This window comes from Macrobrachium rosenbergii, chromosome 2 (assembly GCF_040412425.1).
Source record: "Macrobrachium rosenbergii isolate ZJJX-2024 chromosome 2, ASM4041242v1, whole genome shotgun sequence".
Classification (NCBI taxonomy): domain Eukaryota; kingdom Metazoa; phylum Arthropoda; class Malacostraca; order Decapoda; family Palaemonidae; genus Macrobrachium; species Macrobrachium rosenbergii.
In genome coordinates this window covers 68,391,506-68,410,467 of record NC_089742.1, presented here as the reverse complement: position 1 = coordinate 68,410,467, position 18,962 = coordinate 68,391,506, and the positions used below count along the sequence as shown (strand labels likewise).

Here is an 18,962-nt window from a genome sequence, read left to right as displayed (position 1 = left end):
GATTTATTGTGTGGGTGAAGCTGAGCCTCACTCCCCGACGTTAAGCACGTCTGGGGATTGAGGAGAGAAGAGGATAGACCTAAGGAAAGGACAAGATAAAAAGTCATCTTCGTGACAAACAAACAGACAGACAGACAGACAGTCAGCAAGAGTTTACAGTTAGCTGGAATAAAAATATGATGTCATATTTTGTAGGTTGGTTGACCGCACAGAAAAAATATTTTTAAAAGGAAATGAAATGATACAGTGCGAGGGAACCAGTCTGTATATCTTCCAACGATTGCATCTTTACCGCTCCATGTAAGGGGTATGCGTGTCGATATGAGTTTTCTGTGTGTAATGCAGATAGCCTACTTGTCATAAGAGCCATGTTCAAATATCATGGAATCTTAAGAAAATGCAAGCCAACTTTGTGTAACTGATATATTTTGGAAATAACGGAATTGCAAGATAACTCAAAAAGTAGTACTGTATATATAGATTTTTGTGAGTATGTGGAATCCCATAAGATATGTGGAAAAGGGAACCGGAAATCTGAATCTCTCTCTCTCTCTCTCTCTCTCTCTCTCTCTCTCTCTCTCTCTCTCTCTCTCTCTCTCTCTCTCTCTCCAGCCTGATATCACCTTCCCCTATTTTAATCTCATTTAAGCATGCTTACATTTCCCTTTGTGATCCGATGAGCTACCGATTTTAAATATTTTCTAAAATCTATTATCACTTATGTTCGTCCCTTCACTTCATGCCCCCTTGACTTTTCTGAATCTTCATTGCAAGTGCTGCAAACATTCCTTTTGAATAGTGTGATTTAACTTAGTAGAGACTAAAGTGACTGAAGAAATTTCTTTTCTGCACAATATCTAGTAAGCAATGATAGCTTTCAAAAGCTAATTATAGTTGTAGTGGTGGCAGTAGTAGTATACAGTAGTAATAATAAAACTAGCGTCCGAACAGAACATATCATTCCAATAATTTTCGTTAATTTATTTCGTCAGGTGTCAGTATCTACAAAAATGTAAGTTTTTGTTGTTTCCCAGTTCAATCACTTAGTTTTTTTTACAGATGTCCTTAGAAAGCACATCAAGTGTGCGTGTAGCTCGTTACTTCCTGTGTGTAAATATGTAATTTCCACAGTATTTTCGGAATTATGCTGGAAACAAGGGTGAACGACGATGCAACTGGGTTAGTAATGATTTTATTTTGGAGTATCTTCCCAGCTGCTCATTTGCTAGCTGGTAATGTGTGAACATATTCTTGATCGATCCTTACCTTCCTTATCTGCCTCATTGCAGGGATGACGTTGTCGAGAACTGATGTATGTAGGTGTGTTTCTTTCAGTGCCTAATTGAATGAAACACTGTCAAATATACTTTCCTATTTTGCTTCTCTATTCACTTCGTGCGGAAAAGCCCCATGGTCACACCTCACTGGAAAGTGTTATGGCAAGGTATACAGAACGGTCTCTGAGAAAAGGTAGTCATGGCCGGAGAGTTCACTCTCCTTCTGTCATCTTTTTAAGAATTAACGAAGAAACGTGATGCGAGACCACATCGCAACCACAAGTCAGATTTTACGTAGCTTGGCCAAACTTTTTGTTCTATAAGTATCTTTTACTGAGTACGTCAGTTACTTCCACAGGAAATTTCTTGCATAACACTGAGAAAACTTATAACTCGAACAGAATCCGCACTACCGTCCTTTTCTTCTTCTTCTTGGTAGAGAATCAAAAGTTTTCTACATTGAAAGTAAATCGGACCTCTTAGCTCAAGGTCTGACTTGCCTTTTTAATGGCCACTCCGCTCTTTTTGGGAGAACGCTACTGTAGACCTTGTTTTAAAGACCTGGGTTTGGCAGTCTGCTATATTGCAAAGTCTACCAATGGCTTTGCAAGCAGGTTGCGGGCATAAGACGTAGTTAGTTTTTATGTGCCTTTAATCTTACGTTCCTCAAGATCCTGTCATTTCTCAGTTTGTTTCCAGAATGTAACTTTTCACCTATAAAGACGGAGAATTCAAATTCATTGGTCTGATCCCCATGTATTTTCTTTTTGATGGTGACGAAAGCAAGGCGGCCAAGCAAAGTGGTTGCCATGGGCTTTCAAAATCAGGTAATTACATGAAGCTCGTGCTGTATCCCTAGGTAATGAAAAGAGCGATAAGGAAGCTTTTCCTGAAAACTATGTGTGCCTCTGTTACTGGGCAGTGAATAGGTGCACGGCTATATATCGACTGTCGTAAGTAACAGTTTGAGGAAGAGAAGGATGACCGAGATAAAAAAAAAAAAAACACAAACATGAGTGATGAGTACTTCGCCCTATTACAGTATATTATATATTATTGTAGGTGAAAATCGAAGAGGCCTCCACAAGCAAATCCTTTGCCCAAGCTATGGGAAATTAGTCATGGGAATACTTGGTCTGAAAGCTTCTGGTGATTAATTATAAATAAGGTAAAAATAAATACTATACTTATTATTTACGAAATCTATCATCTGATATATTTAGGTACAAAAATCAGAAAGAAATTTGTGTATCTTTGGAAATAACTAAATTCCTCTGCTTAAAAAGAGCGACTGGTTTTCTTGCAAGTAACCTTCCTGTGTATCTTGCAATCAAAAGGGATCATGGAGACTCAAAAGGCAAAAACTCTAATAGGATTACGAGTCAGGAATAGTGTCTCACGTTACTTATAACCCTTATAAAAAGCCAACATTAAACCTTCACGAGTATTCAATAACTTTATGGCTGTCAAGAGAGAGAGAGATATGAGATTGTAATTTATACATATTATAGATCTAGGTATATATATATATATATATATATATATATATATATATATATATATATATAATTATTATATATACATATATTGTACCTATATGTATGTATGTATGTATGTATACATGTATGTATATATATGCAGGTATGTATGAATGTATTTATATAATGTACGTATGTATGTGTACATGTATATATATAAATATGCGTGTATGTATGTATGAATGTATTTATATAATGTACGTATGTATGTATACACGTATGTATATATATTCAGAACTTGTTCAGAACCGTTGTTTGCTCTCTAATCGTCAAGGTAACTGCGCGCTGGAGTACCACCAAAAGAGATGAGAGCGGCCGACTTTAAAAACTAGCGGGAGAGAGTTGATTGAACACTCTATCTATCTATCTGTCTATCCATCTATCCATCCATCTATCTGTAGAAAGATATACGTAAACAAATCTAGATTTCTAGATAGATAGACAGGGAGAAATAAAACAATATAATAGAAGAATGATCGGAGTCGCTCTTTCTCTCTCTCTCTCTCTCTCTCTCAGTATATGTATATATGTTGTGTGTGTGTGTGTATATATATGTGTGTGTGTATGTATTCAGACCTTGCTTCTCTGTTTGTTTACTAATCGCCAAGGCAACTAGGCGTAGGAGAGCCATCAAAAGAGATGAGGTCGTCTGACTTTAAAAACTCTAGCAGGAAGCGCAAATCTGGCTTTATGGAGAATAATCTATAACCCTAACATACACAACATGGAATAACGATTTCCAATTGGTCTCTTGAAGCTAACGAAATAGAGCGTAAGAACGTCGCATTTAAAGACTCATTTAGTATCGTCACATATGCAGTTTCTTCGTGTGTAATTAAGGAGAAAATTCCCAACACATACGTAAAACATACACGAGGGCGAGCGCGCGAGCGCGCGCACACACACACACACACACACACACACACACACACACACACACACACACACCTATATATGTGTGTGTGTGTGTGTGCATATACAGGTATATTTACCGTATATCATTATGTTTTGAACTTACAAATTCATAAACTAAAAATGTTTTGCAAAATATTGGAGCAACAAATCATATAAGAGAACTAGCGTTGTATGGTAGGCGTTAAAGCACCATAAAATATATGATTAGCAAGAGGTCTTGTTTTTGTCCTGTTTATGGACAGAAGTCTGTTCATTTTATGTTTAATGTTTCAAAGAGTACGGCTATGAAGATGAAAAGTATATATCGGTGTATTGCTGTTTAATGTTCAGTTAGCAAGATTTTAATGTTCCCTTAAAAATTTTGGTTGTTCCATTATTTAGGTTAAAGGTTCGCAGTTTTTATTTATTTATTTTCAACTGAAATTGGATATTAAATGAATTGCGTAAAAGCTTGTTGACTTTGAATATCCCTTGCAATAACGTAGCGTTTTCCAGCTGCCTACGACAGCCAACAGCTATAAAACCAAATGAATAGAGGCATGAAAACAAAGTGTATAATACATATATATATATATATATATATATATATATATATACAGTATATATGCATGCATTCATACATATATATATATATGTGTGTGTGTGTTTGTGTGTGCGTGTGTGTGTGTGTAGAATCAATGAGGATATACAGGATGTATGAACATTTGTTAGAGTTGCCACATAATAATAGAATGAGAGAGAGAGAGAGAGAATCTGAAGTATATTAAGTACAAAATCCCACAAAGGGATCCGGAGTATGAAAACCAGATACAAGTAGACATGGGATTTATGAAAACAACAAGGTGTCCCAAACTCAAACAGTAACAGCGATAAGGCGATAAGAGACGACTCACGTTGTAAACAAACTATAGACAACGACTTGAGAAGCAGGAACAGTAAAAAGAGTCTTTCTTTTCCGATTTGTCTGAGATAAGAGCGAAGAAAGGAATTCTCCCTCTTTCCCATGCCAAACGGTATGTTGCTCATTTGTGATTAAGTAGAAAATTTTCCATTTGTTTCTTAATGTACTAAGGTAAATTAATGAGTTTAAGTATAATTAAGATATAAATCTTTTCATTGTCCTGTTGAAATCCTTGAATTGGTTTTGAAATATATAGTCGTGTTATTATACTTTGCATCATCAATAATCGGACGCGGGGCACATATACGAACAAATAGCTAAGAGCCAATACTGATCTAACGGAAATGTTATCTTACAACAACAACAAAAAACCAACCACTGAATATATAAGTGAATTGTAAAACAGGATTGACCAGTATGACTTACCTGTGATTATCTGTTAGCAAAGTCCTAACTAAAGTGAGATGCTAAGTACTAGTCACATGTAAGACGGGGGAGTCAGTGTCAGCTTTCCCTTGAGAACTATAGTTCCTCGTTGGTCGAGTCGGTAGAGGTGTCGGCTAGCACTCGCTAGGCCCGAGTTTGAGTCACCGGCCGGCTAATGAAGAATTAGAGGAATTTATTTCGGGTGATAGAAATTCATTTCTCGCTATAATGTGGTTCGGATTCCACAATAAGCTGTAGGTTCCGTTGGTAGGTAACCAATTGGTTCTTAGCCACGTAAAATAAGTCTAATCCTTCGGGCCAGCCATAGGAGAGCTGTTAATCAGCTCAGTGGTCTGGTCTGGTAACTAAGGTATACTTAACTTGAGAACTATATCTAAAGTCATACCGGCAAAATTAGGATCGAACCAGATACAAAGAGAATTTTGTCTTACAAGATGAAAGGCTTTGATTCAAATCTGCAGCGAAAGAGAGCAAAATGAGACCTCTTGGCAAACCTTAGTAAGAGGACGAGTAAATAACTTTTCTAAAAAGGGGTATATAACTTCCAAGAAGCAGACTTCTTCAGACCAGCAGATACCGTCCAAGTCATGACATTCTCACGTTGTCATTGTCTCAGAGTACGGGGAAATATGTTAACTCTAAAGTTGCATATATATACAGTATATATATATATATATATATATATATATATATATATATATATATATATATATATATATATATATATATGTATGTATATATATATATATATATATACATACATATACACACACACACATATATATATATATATACATACTGTATATATATGTAGAATTACTAAAAGGACCTCCTTCAAACTGGATGGTATCCATTAGATACCGTCCAGTTTGAATGAGGTCCTTTTAGTAGTTCTACTAATGCACAGAACAGTTGTGTATGTGATAAAGTTAATATATATATGTATGTATGTATATATATATATGTATATATATATATATATATATATATATATATATATATATATTATATTTGTGTGTGTATATATTGTTATGTTCTGCATCCGGTTGGAAGAGTTAAATTGAATTTTGAATGTAATTTTGCCCTAGAGACCAACACCTAGATATCAGAACATAAGCAATAAATGTAATTAATAGTAGGCTAAAACTTACCTTGAAATTACATCTATTCAAAGAAAACGGAAAGGTAGCCTTTCAAACCAGTCGGTTAAATTAAATTAATTTATTTACAGATTTGCAACTAGAAATTAATGTGGACAGGCTGGCCGTTCAGCAATCAAGGCACATGCAATGTGCCATAAAAAAGTATAACTACAGTTAGCAAATAAATAAATCTGAGTAGGCTACAGCCCTACAAAGAGTTTGATGCTAATCTTATAAAACACTTCAAGTGAGACTGGCTGATAAAATCATTTTACATAGCACAACATTAACCTTGAGAGGCCTAACACATGGCCCTGGTAGACTGTCGATTGCAGATGGTCTTGCCCGTGGCAAAATGGAATTAAGTCTTCTAAGGCAATTGTTTCACAAGGGCAGGGGCAGAATGTGAAGAGCCAGATAACAGGATTCTGGAAAAGAATTCCAGTTCAGCATTCATTTACACAGACTGTCTCTCACATGAAATTAATTATTCACGATGGTGGGAATTATTAATTAGATTTGATTAGCACATGGTAACACTATGGTGGGAATGCTTTAATTATTATCACAGAACAAACTTAATTTAAGCTTGGCACAAGTCATGAGGGAAAATGTGCGTGCTAGGCTGTGGGAAACAAAGGGACTCTGTTTGGGAGAATGAAAAGTTGGAAATACTGAAAACTGAGAGAAATTCAGGACTAGGAAAAGAACACTGGCGTTATTTGCGACTTCAAGACGTACCTTATTGCATCTGTGCATGGAGCTCGCTTGCAGATGATGGATTCAGGCCGCTTCTCAGAAGTTCGGACATGTGGCCAGTGTGGGGAGACAGAGTAGCACCAGACTTGTTGTAGTTAAGAGTGAAGCGACCTTGCACTTCAGAGTCGGGGAACGGAGTGAGGAGGATTCAGGTCACAGAGTCGGCCCCTGGATTCTAGCAGCGAGTACAGGACAGTGGTACATCTGAAAGAAGTAAATAACAGCAGAACAAAGGTCAAAGGGAAATAGGTCTTATAGTTAAGACTAACTAAGGGTCAGCTTAGTGGCCCATTTACTATCCTGACTTGTCCTTGTGCCCTAACAGCTTTCTGTCCCCCAATATTGTATGATATTGCGGGTAGGATGCCTACATTCTGTCACCCCTAGCGGGGGTCTCCTCCAGCCGCCATGAAATTTGACTTCCTAGCTAACGGACTGGAGAGCCGAATTTCCTAAATACGGAATATATATATATATATATATATATATATATATATATATATATATATATATATATATATATATATATATATATATATATATATACATACACATATATATGTAAACCGTCTTAGAAAAGTATTCGCTAAATCCCAGTATAGAATTTAGATTCTGGAAGAACGCAAGATTTGAAAGTTGAGCTGAAATTCGTCGAGGCAATAAAAGAGTTGGCGCAGCGAGCGAAATTTTCACCCGAAATTTCCCAAGAGAGTTTAAACAGGTCATTAAAAAAGTTAAGCATTTCGGAGGGACAAGGCGTTATCCCTGTCGTATTTTCTAAAGCAAGCAAATATCGGATGAATGACTAAAAACGATTTGTAGTTTCTCGAACTATTCGAATGATCTATTCTCTTTCTTTTTTGATGGTATCATGGTTTAGCAAGAATATTAATTAAGCCTTTCGGTGAAAAGCATTTCCAAATACTAACAAGAATTTACGATGGGGAAGGTGATGGATGTAACCAGTAAAATCTATATTAATCCACATCTTTAGAATCCAGAGTATATTGATTGTGAATTCTTGAACGAAAGACATAAAGCTGACTTCTTTTTTGCCAGAATTAAAAAAAATGTTTATTTTCTTTCGCAGAACCAGTTTGGAGGAATTCTCGTCAGTATTATATGAGAGGCAATTCTCGTTTAAATGTGCATGCGTCTGCTACAGGTACGTGACTTATTTCAAAAGAAAAGGGTGGTAAATACTGGATGATAGTAGTAGTAGGAATTCGTACCGTCTAGATCCGTATCCTCGAGAAGACTTCTTCTTTTAGCGCTCATTTTCGTATGGGATCATTAATCTTAATGCAAATTCCTTCCGATGTATTGTAAATTTACGATGTTTCAGAAAACAAGTTTCCTTGCCCTTTAGGAGAAAATATAGCAAACTAATTCTTCTTCTGATAACGTGTAGGACGGATTGCTTTTCCATATTGTTATCTAAAATGCTCATGGTGATTAAACAATTGACATTTTGTATATTCTTCAGTCTCACAAACATAGGGAGGCAGGCACTCTGATACCGTGACTTAACCCAGGCTTGATTGAAACAACGAAGATTAATTGGGAACGGGAAAAATACCAGCAAATAACATATTCATCTCTTTAAAAAAAGAAAATAAAGGAAACGGTTTTAGAATGCGAAAATAGGAAAGGCCTCAGAATTCCGTAGATTTTTGTTTCTGTAGTTTTGTTTTGATGTTTCCCAAATTTAGTGGTCCTCAACCTTCTTCCCTGTAAGTGACTTGTATTTATCTCACCCGCAACCAGAACAGCCATAAATCTTAAATAAATACTTAGTGGTTAAAGAATTAAATTTCATGTAATATAAGATGGTACTGCTGCTCAGTGAATGTAATTACTTGACTGAAATTACAGTGACCATTATGCACTTAGAACTCTCTCTCTCTCTCTCTCTCTCTCTCTCTCTCTCTCTCTCTCTCTCTCTCTCTCTCTCTCTCTCTCTCATTAAGACAATTATATAATTTCCAAATTCAGATAGATAACAATTTGATTAACTTATATATATAAAATAGTAGAACGAAAGACAGCTGCGCGGTTTAGTTATAATACACAAAGCTATAATACGACCTTTCGTTTTTATCTAAATGGCACACTGCCCTATTTACCGTGCTTTTTATGGCGCTCACAAAATAAAGTTTCTCGATAGGTTCAAATATACGTATATATACTGTATATGTGTATATATATGTATATATATACACACACACACACATATATATATATATATATATATATATATATATATATATATATATATATATATATATAATATATGCATATATATATATATGTATATATATATACATATATCTTTCCAGTGTTCATATGCCCCTCACATATTTTTGGAGAATATTTTCATCAATATGAATTTCTCTCTCTCTCTCTCTCTCTCTCTCTCTCTCTCTCTCTCTCTCTCTCTCTCTCTCTCTCTCTCTCTTCGTTCCCTTCTCCCTCGGTCGGCAGCAAATTCCAGTCAATTTGTCTTCCGTCCCTCGTCTGTCGACTGTCTCTTCTCGACTCCAAATGGAACTCACTGATGTTCTATTACGGTCAACAGAAACACATTTTCTTTTGCCATAAAAGTGGTAATATCCCTTTTGTCTTGGGGCAGCAGGGACGGGGGAGGGGGACGGGGGTCAGGGAAATGGCTGGAAGGGGCTGGGTGTCTTTGTGTGATTTGCTGCCGTTTCCATAATGTTATTTCTCTATACAAATCACGTGCCTCGCTCGTGGGGGTGGGCCATCTGGAGCAACTTCGAAAATTTTTCCTTCGCAGACGAAATTCGCCCGGCATGTGTGGATGGATGCCTGGGAAAGCTCGCGAGATGATCGGTCATGTTGTTGCTTTGCTTTCAGCTGCGTTGCAGTATCGCGAATTTTATGGCTTACGCAAAGTACTGTAAATGTTAATCTCTCTCTCTCTCTCTCTCTCTCTCTCTCTCTCTCTCTCTCTCTCTCTATATCTCTCTCTATATATATATATATATATATATATATATATATATATATATATATATATATATATATATATATATATATATATAGATTTATATATACATTATATATAGATTATACATATATATATATATATATTTATAAATACACACACACATATACATTTACACACACACATACTGTATATATGTCAACCAAACAGAGAGCCGAGTGAATAAAATTTGGAAATAAAATAGACTGAAACTACACAAGAAATTAAAATAAGTCTAGTATGATCTGCATGCGTTGCTGTGCGAACATTAGTCTTTGTATGGTAAAAGAATTGTATCCTAAAGTTTTTTGCGCTTTGAGAATACAGCTCTAAGAATATTGAGATTCAGGTGCCAAGATAGTTAGAAAGGATACCATAGAGAAATCACGGAGGTTCCTAATCTAATTGAAATAATGCTGAGAGAGAGATGGAGATGGCATGAGCATCCTATACGCAACATGGCAGAGTAATACGTGATGGTTTCAGCCGGAAATCAAAAGAATTGGAAGACCTAGACCTGCTTGAATGAGGAGGCTGGCTGGAGACAAGCAGAGATTTGTGGAAGATAAAGTATAGGAAAGACATGAGTGGCTGATCCACAGGGGTCCTTTGCTGAACACAGCATTAGAGGCGTTGATGATGATAATGATTACACGAATTTATATCATATATATATATATATATATATATATATATATATATATATATATATATATATATTATGTATATAATATATATATATATATATATATTTATATATATAATATATATATATGGCCTTTGTTAACATAGCATTAGAGGCGTTGATGATGTTAATGATTACACAAATATAAATATATATATATTATATATTATATATAAATATATATATATATATATATATATGTATATATATATATATATATATATATATATATATATATATATATATATATATATATTTATGTATATAATATATATACACATATATATCTATAGACAAATATTATTTGTTCGCAAAACACCATGGCATCTATATCCGGTACATACGGCGTTGGCAATTTTGTTTCAAAAGTAAGCCGTTTTATCCAAGTGTGGATGGCTGTAGAAGAAAAAAGCTCAGCAGCCATTAACCCAGTCATTCTGAGCTGCTCGATCAAGGTTGTCTCTCATCTGAAAATAAATAAATAAATAAATAAAACTGTAACGTAGATATGTTGGATATTATTTCCACTTCTTTTTTCAAGGTTTAACTATGTTCCTGCTGCGTACATCGTTAAAAAAAAAAGGCTTGGGGCATTATTTTTGTACCGTCATCTATCAATTTTTCTTTTTTCTGGCGTCTCTACATGGAAAGATTCGTTTGTTAAACTTGCTTCGTAAATAGTGTCAACAGTATTCTGTTTCATATTTTTACATTTACTACAAACGCTTAAAATAGAGAAAAGGCGAAGTATTGTTCTGTTGATTTTTTAAGGAATTTAGACATTTTTTTCCGAAATTCTTTTGGTAGTAAGATTCTACTCAGAACTCAGATGGAAGTGATAATAAAATAAGAAAACGGTTAGAAAATGATGAAACAAAATAGCCGACAGAATTGTATAGAAAATAAAATTTCCTTTATCATGAAGAATTGAGTTAAGTTGGATTTATTTTATTCAAATAAGAATATTTGTGTTGTGATCGATATATACATATAGGGAAGGGACGGCTGGAAGGACATGCCCTTCAGAAACCCATTGCACCTCTGTTGATTTAAGTAGTGAATTAGATTCAGTGCACTTGGCCGAATGTGGTGGGTTTCAGCCAGAGCGAAAGAGGGTACGGTGCTTGCAACGTTATCCGAAAAGTCTTGTGGAGAACCCGAAGGTGAACGCTATCTGGAGCCCTCATTGTTAAAGAGAATGCAAATAATGATAAATGTTTGCGTTTTAGTGAGAATGGAATGTTGAGGCAACTCTGCTTTGTGGAGGTGAAGTGGACGTCGAATGCAAATGAAAGAAGCTGATGAAATTAACTGTTTGCATAGTATATGAGGCATAAGGAGAATTTAAAAGCAGAGAAGAGTAGAGTCGTCAAAGTGGTAAAAAAGATTGACGTAAGGGTGTACCTGAGGACGACAATTTAGTGAAAATACTATGTAATACTGAGGTGTTGAGATTAAGACCTACAAAACCCTGAATATCCGTCATGAAAGAGGTACTGGAAAAGATGTCTGAATATTCAGGAATCACGGGAGAGTAGAAGACAGAGGTGAGGGTCGCATTGTGTGTTTGTGTGTGTGTGAGGTGTTTACACGCTGCTGATGAGCCTTCTGTATAAGTTTGTAAAGTAGCTAATGTTTCAGAATATTTTTGCAAATTAGGTTCACCTACGATTCAGAAATTTAAGTATGAAAGTGGTGGGGTCATTTTTTCTGGACCCACCTTTTGTTAAAAAAACGGCGTGATTTTGAGAATACATACAAATTAATAATTGAAATTCAGAATATATATATATATATATATATATATATATATATATATATATATATATATATATATATATATATATATATATATATATATATATATATATATATATATATATATATATACATATATATATATGTATATGTGTGTATGTATATATATATATAATATATATATATATATATATATATATATATATATATATATATATATATATATATAATGTGTGTGTGTGGATTTCTTTTCAAATCATAACACGTGAGCATGAGAAAATCTAAAGCTTGATTTCCCTATTTCATGGCAAGGCAATTACAGCAGATCACGCTCCGCTGAGCTACATGATAAAAGAACCTCACAAGATGGCTGGTGGCCTTGACAAGCAACGAAAAACATTCATTTTCCTAATGATGCTTTTCGTCATGAAGCGCAGAGGGGATGCTTGAGAGAGATTCATCTCGCCGAGATTTTGACATACCGTCTAATTAATGGCTGGGCTCTCCGTGCACATCACCCGGTGACATATTTCGCATTCGCTTATGAACATCTGAAAGCCCCTCGGTCTCTTCAAGGGATATTTGTCATGGGAAACAGTTATGACACTGGGTCGTTTGATGCTGCTCTGACAAATGGTGGAATCCGCGAGTTTTTCCTGCTGGAGAAACTGTCGTTATGTTTATGTGTGTTTGGAAGCGTGCGTTTATTCTGTGAGGTGGTGAGTGGGTCCAAAGAACAGGTGTCCATGAAAAACACTGATTATTTAGAACAATGTTGTAAATACAAAATCGAATCTTGAAGGATAATTATTATTAATTATTATTATTATTATTATTATTATTATTATTATTATTATTATTATTATTATTATTATTATAAACAGATACATAGCGTACCCAGCTACCCTAAAAGAAAAGAAAAGAATACGCATAAAGGATAGAGAAAACAGGGGAAAAGCAAATTAATTTAAATACATTAACAAACACACACACATATGTATGTACTTATGTATGTATGTATGTAGTATATAATGTATATATGTATGTATATATATATATATATATATATATATATATATATATATATATATATATATATGTGTGTGTGTGTGTGTGTGTGTGTATGTGTGTATATATATATATATATATATTATATAAATCAGTTCAAGCCAGGAAGATTAAGGCAATGATGCATGGTTCTTTAAAGTATTAATAGTGCCTCCTTTAAAGTCAATGAACATCGGCATTAGTAAGACTGCCAATTTTTCTTTATAGGCGAATGAAATATGTTAGTATTGGTCATGGAGTCAACATGGCGCATCAGCAGATTATGAGTGCTGCTGTAACGGAAAAAGAACCTTTACGGGCTGGTTGTTAAGGTTCAGGCATTAAAAGCTGCTCAAGGATTTTTCCTGTTGAAATAGACTTTATGGTCAAATGAACTATATTCCACCGGTAGAAAACGGCACCACCTCTTCCAGCAGAACTCTTGTCGGAAAGACACATCCCAGGAGGATGCAGACATCCCCGACAGGAAATCAATATTCTGCGAATGGTAGAAGAAATGTTCTGAAGTATGTGGTACTAATGCCATTATCCCTGTAGGTATAGGAAGCTGCTCGACCAGTGCCAAGTGTCCTGGGAAATTAAGTCGTTTATAAGTAATGTGAAAAAGACAAGCTTGGAGTTGTGGGTAACTCCTGGGAATCCAGATATTGAAAGAGTCGGGTGAGGGGGGGAGCATGGTTAATGAGATCTCGAAATTATTAACTAGCCTATAAGGCTTGATGGCAGAAGATCTACAAACACTGAGCAAATAAGGAAGGCAGAAGAAAAAGTAAAAGTACAATAGAATGGTTTGTATGTATTATTTAAACGTCGTCTAGACGTCTCCTGATAGAAAGATTAGAAAGTAAAGTAAAAAAAAAAAATGAGGAAAAGAGTTTGTCATAGAAGCATCTATTTAAGATTTCCTTACACCGCTTAAAGGTTTAACTTCAGATATATCAGTTTTGCGGATCTCGTTCTATAATTTAAAAAAAAGTGGTGACTGCCATAATAACAGTAAAAGGATTAAGTCAAAGAAATCCCATAGTTTCATAGTATTACATTTGTAAGAGGATAAATAATGTTTCAGTGTATTCTCTAAACAAGATTTATAATAAACGTATAAGGGTAACTCTTACCAGCATGCTAACGCTCAACTGTTTCATCTGCAAAAGTACAAAATCCTTTTGTAAGTTGGTTTTCGCTGGCGAACAATAACATTTGTATTTTATGAGTGGCCTGTCAAGTTATGTGACCTCTTTTAGTTTTCTGTAAAAGAAAACTGTTGTGCCGGCTTTGTCCGTCCGAACTTTATTCTGTCCGCACTTTTTCTGCCCGCCCTCAGATCTTAAAAACTATGAAGGCTAGGGGGGCTGCAAATTGATATGTTGATCATCCACCCTCTAATAATCAAACATACCAAATTGCAGCCCTCTAGCCTCAGTAGTTTTTATTTTATTTAAGGTTAAAATTAGCCACACTCGTGCTTCTGGGAACGATATAGGATAGGCCACCACCGGGCCCTGGTTAAAGTTTCATGGGCCGCGTCTCATACAGCATTATACCGAAACCACCGAAAGATAGATCTGTTTTCGGTGGCCTTTATTATACACTGTAGCGGCTGTACAGAAAACTCGATTGCGCCGAAGAAACTGGAGCATTTTTTAATTGGTTTATGGTGAAGACAAAGAAACCGGTTATTGCAGAAAACACTAAGGAAGGCAGAGTTTCCACATACTTATTAACAAGGCTGAAAGGGTGTTAGCAATCGAAGTTTGTATTGCTTAGATTTTTTGAAAAGGCGTCTAACGCACACATAGTTCATTTAATGAAGTATAGATTCTTCGCAACAATACCACATATGCTTGGATAATTTTATCATTATTCTTGCTCTAACTGTGATTTATGCTGGATTATTATTATTATTATTATTATTATTATTATTATTATTATTATTATTATTATTATTATGCATGCATTCATGTCGGGCGTGCCAAAATATTTAGTTGATACGCAGCTTCCACCAGTGTGATAAATTTTGCAAGTAGATCGATATACAGAGATAAAGTGTAATAAAGGTGTAAAAAATAAGGAAATAGTAATACATAAACCAACAAAGAACTAGGTGTTTGCGATCAACAACATCCATAACACTCCTAGGAAAACTGCGCCATAGTTTTACTGTTTGACAGCGAATAAAATGAAAGAAATCAAGTACTGAACATTGTGACATCGTGGCTTTTGTGATAGAGTATGATTTATTATAGCCTTCAATAAGAACATTCTGATGCCTTGAAAGCCAAACAATGAAACTGTGAACATAAAGTAAAGCTGTGTTTTCCAAGGAAGGATTAAGTCAGTGGGTGTGATAAAACTAAGTGTATGCAACGAAGAGGATTCTGTTATTAAGGGAGGACACTTTTTCAAAAGAAATAACAAGAGTTTTCTGTTCTTATGAATCGTTCTCAGTTTTACCCGTTCGATTTGGTTGACCACAATACTGAAGAGTCCGTCATTTCTTAGAATTTTCCTGCGTTATATAAAATCCCTGTATATCACATAGCAGATCAGATGATTAATTTCTAGATATCTAACACTTACAGTGAAAGAGCTGTGCTATTCCACTCTTCTAAATATAGAAACTAATTACATCTTGATGAAAAGGTACAAGAATTTTCGCTATGAATATTCTGCGTCACTTACGATTCCCGCAGAACCCATCGAAATGGCATCATAGGGTACTGGTAATTTCTATGTTAATCAGGATCTACATTCGTCAAAAGAAATGACGCAGCTTGACTTGTCGACGCTATTGCCTCTGAGTAATTTGTAGCCATCATTTCGTAAATGGGGAGGCGACGTGTGTGGACCGCTCGGGCGACACATGATGAACTCGAGTCATAAATGCGTATGAGAAGGAGACTCAGAATGTCAGGAAAATAGTTTGAGAAAATCAAAGGACGAGACTTGGCAGACCAAGGAAAGAGAATAAGTCATTCGCAGAATATCGAGGAAAATCAGTGAGACTAAGACGGAAAAATTGATGAGAATCTGAAGGAAAAAGAACGAGAATAAACAAAGGAAGACGTCGAGACTGTCATGAAAATAAATGGTCGATGACTTATGGAAAAGATGCCAAGAATGAAAATAAAATGACTGAGAATATCAGGAACAGAAGCTGATAATATCTTGGAACACACGCTGAGAATATCGGGAGAAAGCGCCCTAGAAAGGAATCTGAAAAATACCAATGTTGAACCAGGCCGTCCTCATTACACACCTTATTGGAATCCTATTAAAAAACCATTTCCAGCCTAGGCTCAAAAAAGCGGGTGAGTTACCACATTTTAATCTCTCACTGATTCTATCAAAATTTTGCAGAATATATTCTTCTCTTGAGAATGGTATCTAAGCCATTTTCTCTCTCTCTCTCTCTCTCTCTCTCTCTCTCTCTCTCTCTCTCTCTCTAAATATTATATATATATATATATATATATATATATATATATATATATATATATATATATATATATATATGTGTGTGTGTGTGTGTGTGTGTGTACAGTATATATTATACTGTATGTATATATGTATATACTGTATATATATAAATAGAAAATGTGTGCAATATAATGTATATTCAAATTTTTTGCGTAAAATCATTGTAAACGGGTAATAAGCTCTTGTTTACACTTCGTAAATGTCGAATCAGCCCCTCATGACCAAGTCCTATAAACGAGTGATTAAGCAAAATAAAGATAACTTGGCCCAACCTTCGTGAAGCTACAAATCTCCCTTGGGCAGGGGTTTGTCATCTCGCCATTCTGTTATGTAATGATCATTTTTACCTTACTTGTACACTAAAATATATATATGTGATGCTTTTCGATACATTTTTCTTCTCTCTCTCATGTAATGCTTTTCGATACATCCTCTCTCTCTCTCTCTCTCTCTCTCTCTCTCTCTCTCTCTCTCTCTCTCTCTCTCTCTCTCTCTCTCTCTCTCTGTTGTATATTATACAATCCTGTTCAGCAACGCAATAAAAATTTATGGCCTGGCTATTTCTTCAGTGTCGATTTATTTGTTTATAATGTGATTCTACGACCCGACGATGATTTATGCAATTTTTATAAAACATTAGGAAAAGCCTTTAATGTTATATATATATATATATATATATATATATATATATATATATATATATATATATATATATATATATATATATATGTGTGTGTGTGTGTGGTTTGTGTATATATACATATATACATGTCTGTATGTGTGCGTGTGTGTGTGTGTGTATGTGTGTACATATATAGAGACGCCTGAGAAGTTCTTATTGAACTCCTCAGGCGAAAACACAAACGAATAAAACAGTGGGTGGGATGATGTGTGAATTATCACCCTCTCTGTACAAGATGAAATTTAACGACTGCCACGTTTATACTTGTCTTACTTTTATGTGCTCGCCCTAGTTCGCGCCTTCCTTCCTAAGGAAATTAAAACAGGTCCTCCGGATTTTGCATTTCAGGCTGATCAACTGAGCGGAAAAAGTACAGTCAGACTGACAGACAGACAGGCAGAGAAGAGAAGGAGAAGGAGGAAAGTCAGTCTGACAGATGCAGATATAGAAACTGAGACACAAACACAAACACAAAGATTGAAACACTCAGACAAAGAGACAGGAATTAAACTAACTGGCAGACATGCAGACTGAAACTGAGACAGAAACGAAGAGTGAAAAAGAGCGAGAGAGAGAGGTTTGTATATGTAAGTTGTGCCGATCTATGGGGAATATAAAAACCCCGAACGCGTAGGACACTAAATCACCTTTTCGGTTGGAGTTTTTCTTCCTCCCTCTTTTCTCATTCCTTCGTTTCATCTCATGTATCCTGTTCCTCTTTCGTCCCTTGGAAAATATCAGATGGTATAATCATCGCATTTAGTTCTACGTTGCGGTGGATCGCGGAGCATTTCGTTGACATAAAATGACAGATTGGCGTCGTCGAACATTCGGGATGTCACAGAACTGAGTTTTTCATTTATACATTTGAACGCTATCGTCTTGTTATTCGTATTTTTTTACATCTTTGCTACATATACATACGTGCACTTGAACATGGTTTTGCACAGGTACATAATAAAGCAACTAACTTTCCCTTCTGTATTTAAAATCATTATTTTCAACATATATATATATATATATATATATATATATATATATATATATAAATATATATATATATATATATATATATATATATATATATATATATATATATATATATATATATGTGGGAACTTTACACACACACACATTATAATTTATATATCATATATATATATATATATATATATATATATATATATATATATATATCATACATATACAGTATATACAGTATATATATATACATATATATATATGTATACAGTATATATATACACATACATACATATGTATGTACATATTTGTATATCCATTC

General features: G+C 34.9%; 1 protein-coding gene across 7 annotated transcripts in view; it reads left to right on the top strand.

The window, feature by feature from the left end:
• The window catches only part of LOC136848067 (transcription factor SOX-4-like), a 367,604-nt gene that overhangs the window by 158,554 nt on the left and 190,088 nt on the right, over positions 1 to 18,962 (top strand). For 3 of the 7 annotated variants that reach the window (XM_067120243.1, XM_067120249.1, XM_067120274.1), the window contains one exon: positions 8,070 to 8,144. The exons of the other annotated variants lie outside the window; for them this stretch is intronic. The gene's annotated coding sequence lies outside the window, so the exon portion shown is untranslated. The remainder of the gene's footprint in view (positions 1 to 8,069; positions 8,145 to 18,962) is intronic. 7 annotated transcript variants of the gene reach the window in all.